The 7,549-nt window shown below is 43.0% G+C and overlaps 1 long non-coding RNA gene across 1 annotated transcript; it reads left to right on the forward strand.

Moving 5' to 3' along the window:
- The first annotated feature begins 2,026 nt into the window (after positions 1-2,026).
- On the forward strand, positions 2,027-6,360 carry LOC129039506 (uncharacterized). The gene is made up of 3 exons (XR_008503330.2): positions 2,027-2,394; positions 3,534-3,644; positions 4,703-6,360. It is a non-coding gene; the product is annotated as an uncharacterized LOC129039506 (long non-coding RNA).
- Positions 6,361-7,549: the final 1,189 nt, after the last annotated feature.

A 7,549-nucleotide genomic window follows, 5' to 3' on the forward strand; every position in this document is an offset into this window, starting at 1 on the left:
GTACTTTTAAGGGAAGTGATTTGGAGGAGTTTTCTCTAAGGCATTGGCTTTTATGTACGTGATGATGGTGGTGATGGTGATGCTGGTCATAATGGTGATACTGTTTTACTGTGAAGTGCTGATATAGTTTGGATGTTGTCCCTGCTAAATCTCATGTTGAATTGTAATCCCTAACGTTGGAGGTGGGGCTTGGTGAGAGGTGATTGGATTATGGGGCGGATTTCTCATAACTGGTTTAGCGCTCTTCCTTTGGTGCTGTCCTCCCAATAGGGAGTGAGTTCTTGCAAGATCTGGGTGTTTAAAAGTGTATGGTGCCTCCCCCCACCCTTGCTCCCTCTCTTGCCATGTGACCTGCTGGTGCCCCTTCACCTTCTGCCATGATTGTAAGCTTCCTGAGGCCTCCCCAGAAGCCAAGCCGATGCCAGTGTCATGCATCTTGTATAGTCTGCAGAACCGTGGTCCAGTTCAACCTCTTTTCTTTATAAATTATCCAGTCTCAGATATTTATAGCAATGGAAGAACAGCCTAACACAAGCACTTTGCTCAAACAAAATCCTAGGGAATCTCAATGTGCAAAACAGGTAGAAGTATGGCTTCTCAGCTAAATTTGGAGCAGAGGGACTGGAGCTCACATTAGCCCAAGGGATTCCTAGGGAAGCTCTGAAGAAAACACCGTCTTAAGGGGGATAGAGGAGAGGACAATGGACACATGGTCAGTGTCAGATTATGTTGGGGTGAGGAGTTCAGACTATACTTGGTAGGTGGATATAGTTGGCATCAAAGATTTCTCTATCAGAGCTGCACCAGAGGACTGCAGGTGGGTCACACTAGGCAGGCAACAGCGATCTGGAAAAGGAAGGAGTGGACAAGAAGACACTACAATGAAAGGAAGAATGGGCACAGAAATAAGACCAAGTGGCCGAAGGTGGCTAATGAGAGGACAGAAGTCAAACGCTGTAATGAATCCCGTTAGAACAATGTTGAGTGCTACATTGCTTTTAAAAAAATTCTTATTATGTTTTAAATTGTGGCAAAATATACATAACATAACATTTATTCACAATTGCTTTTTAAATTTTGCTGTTTTACAAAATGGAAAGATATTTGCACTAAATAATTCAAACAGTATAAAAAGATCTGGAATGAAAAGTAAGTTTCCCTTCCACTTCATACACCTTAGCTCCTCAGAGGCACCCCCTGCTAGCTGGGTTTATGGTTTTTTTTTTTTGAAACAGAGTTCAAAAAAAAAACCTGTCACCCAGGCTGGAGTGCAGTGGTGCGATCATGGCTCACTGCAGCCTCATTCTCCTGGGCTCAGACAATCCTCTCACCTCAGCCTCCTTAGTAGCTGGAACTATAGGTGTGCATCACCATGCCCAGCTAATTTTTCTATTTTTTTGTAGAGACAGGGTTTCACCATGTTGCCCAGGCTGGTCTCAAACTCCTGGGCTCAAGTGATCCACCTGTCTTGGCCTCCCGAAGTGTTGAGATTACAGGTGTGAGCCTCCGCGCCCAGCTATTTTTTTTTCCACATAACTATTCTGTACTTTGTTGGTTTTTTGTTTGTTTCCCTTTGAACAAACCAGCCAGAGTAACTTACACGTGACTGGAAGGAAGGTAGACAGGGAGAAAATAGCCAGGCTGTAGAGTTAGTCCTTGAGCCAAATCCTGGCTCTGTTACCAATTCATTGATAGCCTCGGGCACATTTCTTGAGCCCTGGGAGGCTCAATGTATTCTTTCTTTCAAAATTATTATAATAACGTCTTCCTGTTACAACACTCTGGGCTGCAAGCAGCAGTAAACTCAACTCCAGCTGGCTGAAACCTAAGCTTGTATTTTTCATCCCACACAATAGGAGGTCTAGCCACAGTGCATCTTTGCTGTCAATGGGGTTGGGATGGTATCACCACCCAAGGAGGGGTGCTTGGGAACAGAGGTGTAGAACTTTCGGTTGTCACAATTCCAAGGGCTGCTAGCAGCATTCTGAGGGTGGGGCTCATGGATGTTGGAGATCTTAGAATGTTTGTAGCAGCCCACCACATCAAGGAACTGTTCTGCTGAAAATGCCGATAGCTGGCTCATTTGGAAGCATCGATCTAGCCACTCAATCACACGATCACGCCAAGGACCTCCGTTCTTCTCTCTTCCGTTTCTCATGCTCATGTCCTCACCTCTGACGGTAGCAGGGTGGCTGGGACCATTCAGGGTGATACAACAATGTCCAGGGAACAAGAGAAGCCATATCTTCTACTTTCTCTTGAGAAAAAAGGAAACCTCCTCAGGAGCTTCCTCGAAGGCTCCCCCTACCACATCTTACTTGCTCCCTCCTGAACCCGTCCTAGGCCGGGGTGCTGCTCTTAAGTCACACAGACGCTATTCTGGAGCAGGATGGGGTGAGCTTCCCCTGAGCCGGGGGCTGTGTGTGGGACAGTGGGGATACCCGTTGGGGCAGGTCAGCCACGCTGCCTGCTCCACCACCTCACTAGGCTCCTATAATGATTACAGAAGACATGGTCTCTGTCATACAGTGAGAACACAAAGTTCTTCCCTCAAATAAAACTGTCAAACGCGGTCATTTCCCTAATCTTTTAGTTCTGCCTCACATAGAAAAAGTGGGCAGGCTCTGTGGACAGGGAAGTTGAGAAGGTGAATGAAGGGCGTTCCTCCCAGAAGCTGAAAGAGGCTGGGGGCAGGACCTGCTCCGGGTGATGATGTGGAAGTGGGAGGTCGCCATCAGTCCTGGACTCCCAAAGGTTTTTTCTGTTCATCAGTTAGAATCCTGTCACATGTATCAAGAGCTGACATTTTTACATATTTGTGTTTATCATGATAAGTATTTACAGTCATCCCAAGTTAAATTTTAAAAAACTATCAAACATAAGTGAAATGACTTAAAAGGGGTGTAAGATCTACATGAGAATAAAAACTTGACACTAAAAGGTGAAGAATTAATAGACAGAAAGTCAACTATATTCTAGTGGTCCCTTTAGAATTTAAAGGGTTTTTTATCTTTAATTTTTATTTGGTGGAAATATTCTAAGAATTTTATTACTGAAACAGCATGTAAAATAAATGATTATACAACTAATGGAATCATATAAATAGAAGCAAAATTGAGTTAAAACTGATTCTTTAGAAGCAAAATCCATTTAGGGTTCTTCTAAAATATGAAGGATGATTCTACAACTTTCCTCAGTAATCTTAACAAATTTTTATTGCTTGTACGTTAAGAATAACTGCAGAATTTAAAGTTTACATAACTGTTACTTTCAGAAACATTTTGGGTTTCATCCTTAGGCCAGTCAGTTCTGATCTACAAGTTACAATGAGACAAGATTATGCAAATCATGTTAAAGTCTTAATCAAGTAAACATAAGTAAAGCACATTGAAATGGAGAAGCTGAAGAGATTAAAAATTTTAAAAACATATAAAAAGCCTTAAATCTTTCTTATTTTCTCCTCATCCCCTTGGTTGTAAGAAGGTGGGATGGCCCCTTTTAACTGGGTACTTTTTTTTTGTTTTAATCAAAAGCAACATGGCCTGCTTCAAGTGGAATTCCAGAGAGGGCTGCAATGGGGCTCAGACGGTGGACTGTGCCAGCGTGCTTCGTCTCAAATCCTGGCTCAGCAGTTTGCTACCTGGGTAACAAGAGCTATTCATTTAACCTCTCTCAGCCTCCAAGACCTGTTGTTGGGTATAATCATCATCCTCATCCCATAGGGCTGTGTGAGGACGACAAATGATGTAAGCAGTGTTTAGACACGGTGACCAGTAGGTGTCAGCTGTACTAGATGTCATTCTAGTCCTGGCTCTTCTGGATTGGCTAAATGGCTTTGGTTAAACACATTATTTAAATCTCCCTGGCTTTATATTCTGAGCCCTTAAAGTTCCTCAATTCTATTAGAAGGCACACATATGAGAAAACAAATGATCCAGGCAAGAAGGGTCATGTTTTTTTCAAATTCATTGCAAGTTTATTCCTTTGCCATATTTCAGTTTGTGTTGATAAATGGGGCCTAAGGTGCTATAGAACTTGATCCCTTCAAGTTAGAAGGCATTTTTCTTGAAAGTTTCCACTGCTGCTGTTAAGCCCCTGAAAAATCACTGTGGCTTTAGCTTAAGCAAGCTAATCTCTTTCAAAAGCCAGATAAGAGTTAGGAAAATTATTTCTAAAATGCTTTTGCTCTTTTAAAATACTTAAAATTTTTAAATATTTAAAAAATACTTTGGCATATTATATATGGAGTAGGAGAGAAAAGGCTTTTCCTCTCCCCTCTTGGGTTCTATGGCTGGGCCTGAGAATTAAACTCACAAAGGCACCTAACCAGGAGAAAAGCATACAAATTTTAACTTAATATGAATGTCTCTATGTGTACACAAAGCCCTTCCTATGTAAGAAATAGAGACCCAAAGAAGTGGATAGGTCTGAGAGCTTACACAACAAAGGATGGTAAATTATGGAGATGTAATAAAACAAAGGAAAAAGGGGTTTGGGCTGGGGTCAGTAAACTGTCAGAAAGTAACTAGGAAATATATGGAGGATATGGAGGAAACTAATGAAAGATAAAGGTTAATTTAGTAGGTCTGTTTACACAGATTCATCTCTGCATTGACTTCCCATCTCTAATGATAAGAATATTCTCCTCTTCTTGGTGCAAGGAAGGCATCTTTCTTATAGAATATTTATGTCCTGCTTTTAGGTAGAAAGGGGAAGTTTGAGAGGTCTTCCAGCATCTTCTCAATTGCTTCCAGCTCAAAATAATCAACATGCCAAAATGGCATATTTTGGGGTCACGTGTTCTGATCCCCTTCAATTCCCTATCTGAAACTTCATAGGAAGCGTCACATATTAAAAGCTGACTTGGTGGATGTGAAGAGAAAAACTGAATCAGTAGCTGAATGGTAAGAGATTTGCAAAAGGAGAGAAGAAGATGGATTAGAACAAGGATAAACAAACAGAACAACTACAACAACAAAACTCAACATACTTCTCCTTATACCATTAAACCAGTCTCCCTATCCTGGGAATAGGCCAGTCCAATCAAATGGTTGAGACTCATTGATCTGATGGAGTGTTAACTTCCTGTTTTTAAAGATACGAATTAAACACCATTTGTCCTATCTGATTCACACAGAAGCAGAATTTTTCACCAATGATTGTGCAAGCTCCTTCTTGTTGGGCAGTCAGTGTATCCAGGGCACAACTATTTTGGAGTACAACAGTGGCTAAACTATTCATTTCTGACTGGAATACTTCCAATGTTTGCATAGTGGTATTGAACTCTGGTTCTATTACCATGGGAAGATTTAGGATCACCTTTTCCAAACCATGAATTGTAAAACTTGGAAATAAGGTCCTTGACATTGAAAAGAACTTGGAGTGAGGATATAGTGGGTATTCTATGACATCTCATCTGGTATGTTTATGTGGTACTACTATATGAATGAAGGAGCCCAAGTTTGTAATTTGGCTGGTATTCAAGGTGGAGTACGTGGTGATGGAAGGTCCCAGATATCTGAGTCCAAACTGTCCTGACCTTTTAAGTGAAAACCCTTTACATGCCTTGTTGCCGCATAAAATAAAAAGAGAGAAAAAGACCAGTGCTGTTCATGGTCAAAGTCAGAGTGGAACCTGCAATTCTCCAGATCTAATGTGTTTCATGACCCTTGTCTTTGGTCATACTGGGATCTGCATACCTCCATGTGCCCCTGGAAGAGCAGAACTGGTTGCCAAATATCTAACACAGCAGGCCTGCAATCTGGGTCTGGAAGCTCTAAGGCCTGGTTTTGTTACTTAGCCAAGTTATTCCAGGTTTTTGGTCTACTCATTCATAATTTTTGATGTCGAGCATTCGAACTGGGGAGCACCTGAACTATCTCAGGCTGTGCAAGCGTGGCCTAGGAAACAGCTGAAACATTTGGTAATTTGGCAAATGTTTGTGCTTAAAAGGCAGTGCTGGAACCACTTATGACTTCCATGAGGGGTTTGAGAATGCTATCTATGGAATCCGACTACAGAGTTTGAGTGTAACATTGCCTCGGCATATCACCTAGGAAGGGTCCAGGACCATTTCTCTTTTCAATGCAAGGGGGAAAATTCCTTTCCAATGACTTCACCTGAATTGTTTGACATTTCCCAGCCCAGACTCCAGACCTGGTGATCAGATGATCCCAGCCCCAGCCTTCAAACCACTGCAAATAGAGAAGAGACAAGCTATTCCTGAGAGAGCCCTGCCCAATCTACAGATTAATAAAGAAAATAAATACTGTTGTTATTTTTAAAGACAGCCCTGTTTGAGGTGGCTTGTTATGCAGCAATAGGTAACACGAACAAACGGTAAAGCTTGGAGCCTCTGAATGCCCGGAGTAAATATTTTAGCAGTGGAGGCACATGATCTTTGAAGTAGGACTGAACACACTTCGGGGGGTGGGGGGTGGGGGGTAGACTGCACAGTCTAAATTTCAAGAAGTTATTTTACATGTTACATCATTTAACTATTAACTTCAGGGCTTTGCATCTCAGAGTAGAGAAGACCTGGGCCCTGTCTCCGGGAGAAAGCTTAGGGGACAGTGAGCTTGGGAGAGCAGTCCGTCCCCACCACCCATTGTGCCAGAGTGGAGGAGTGGTGTGGGAGCCAGAGATCACCCATTGTTTCTGCACCTTTCAGGAGGCAAGGGGGAGGATCCCAAAGTCCCCATGGGCGCCAAGGTGGGTGCACATCATTTCTGCTTCTGAAGTCCTTCCTTGGCTTCTGAGAACAACCCTCTCCCATTCCCTCCAACCCTTCTTGCTGTTCACTCTCTATCCCCGTTGCAGGCTCATCCTCCTCCTCCTGACCTGGGAACATCAGGGCTGCTCAAAGCTCAGTGCTGGGCACTCTTCCCTTCTCAGCTTTAGACCTACCATAGTATAATAAAAATAGACATTTGGTCTTTGTCCTTGGTTCCTGGAATAGAAAGGCTAAAACTCTTGGAATTTTCTGATACGACATTTGTTATTACTTACATTGTTAGTGTTATTTTGTTGTAACATAATTGTTTTTTATAAAGAGTCCCTTTTGATCACACCTGAATTTATGCTAATTAGATGACTTAGAGTGGGCTCTCTAGAGAGCCTCAAGATGGGCTGGGTACCAGAAACACCAAGTGATTAGAGAACCAGAAATTTTCACTCCACCCACTGACCTCCAGAAAGGGGCAGGGGCTGGAGACTGAGCTCCTGAGGTCTTGAAGAGCAAGGCTGGTGGGGCTTCTGGGTGGGGAGCATGTGGAGACTCTGGAGGTTGGTGCACCCAGAGGGGCCCTGGAAGTCCCATGCCCATCCCACACTCTGTCTTCTATATCTTCCCTTTGCCAGTTCCTGAGTTTTCTTCTTTATAATAAACTAGTGAACTCAAGCAAAGTGTTTTCCTGAGTTCCGTGAGTCATATGGAAGCTGGGGATGGGTTGTGGGAACACTGATTTGTAGCTGGCGGGGCAGAAATGCAGGCAGCCTGGGCACCCCATTTGCAAGTGGCTTCTGAAGTGGGGGCCGTCTTGTGGGACTG

Source organism: Pongo pygmaeus, chromosome 5, assembly GCF_028885625.2.
Source record: "Pongo pygmaeus isolate AG05252 chromosome 5, NHGRI_mPonPyg2-v2.0_pri, whole genome shotgun sequence".
Taxonomy (NCBI): Eukaryota; Metazoa; Chordata; class Mammalia; order Primates; family Hominidae; genus Pongo; species Pongo pygmaeus.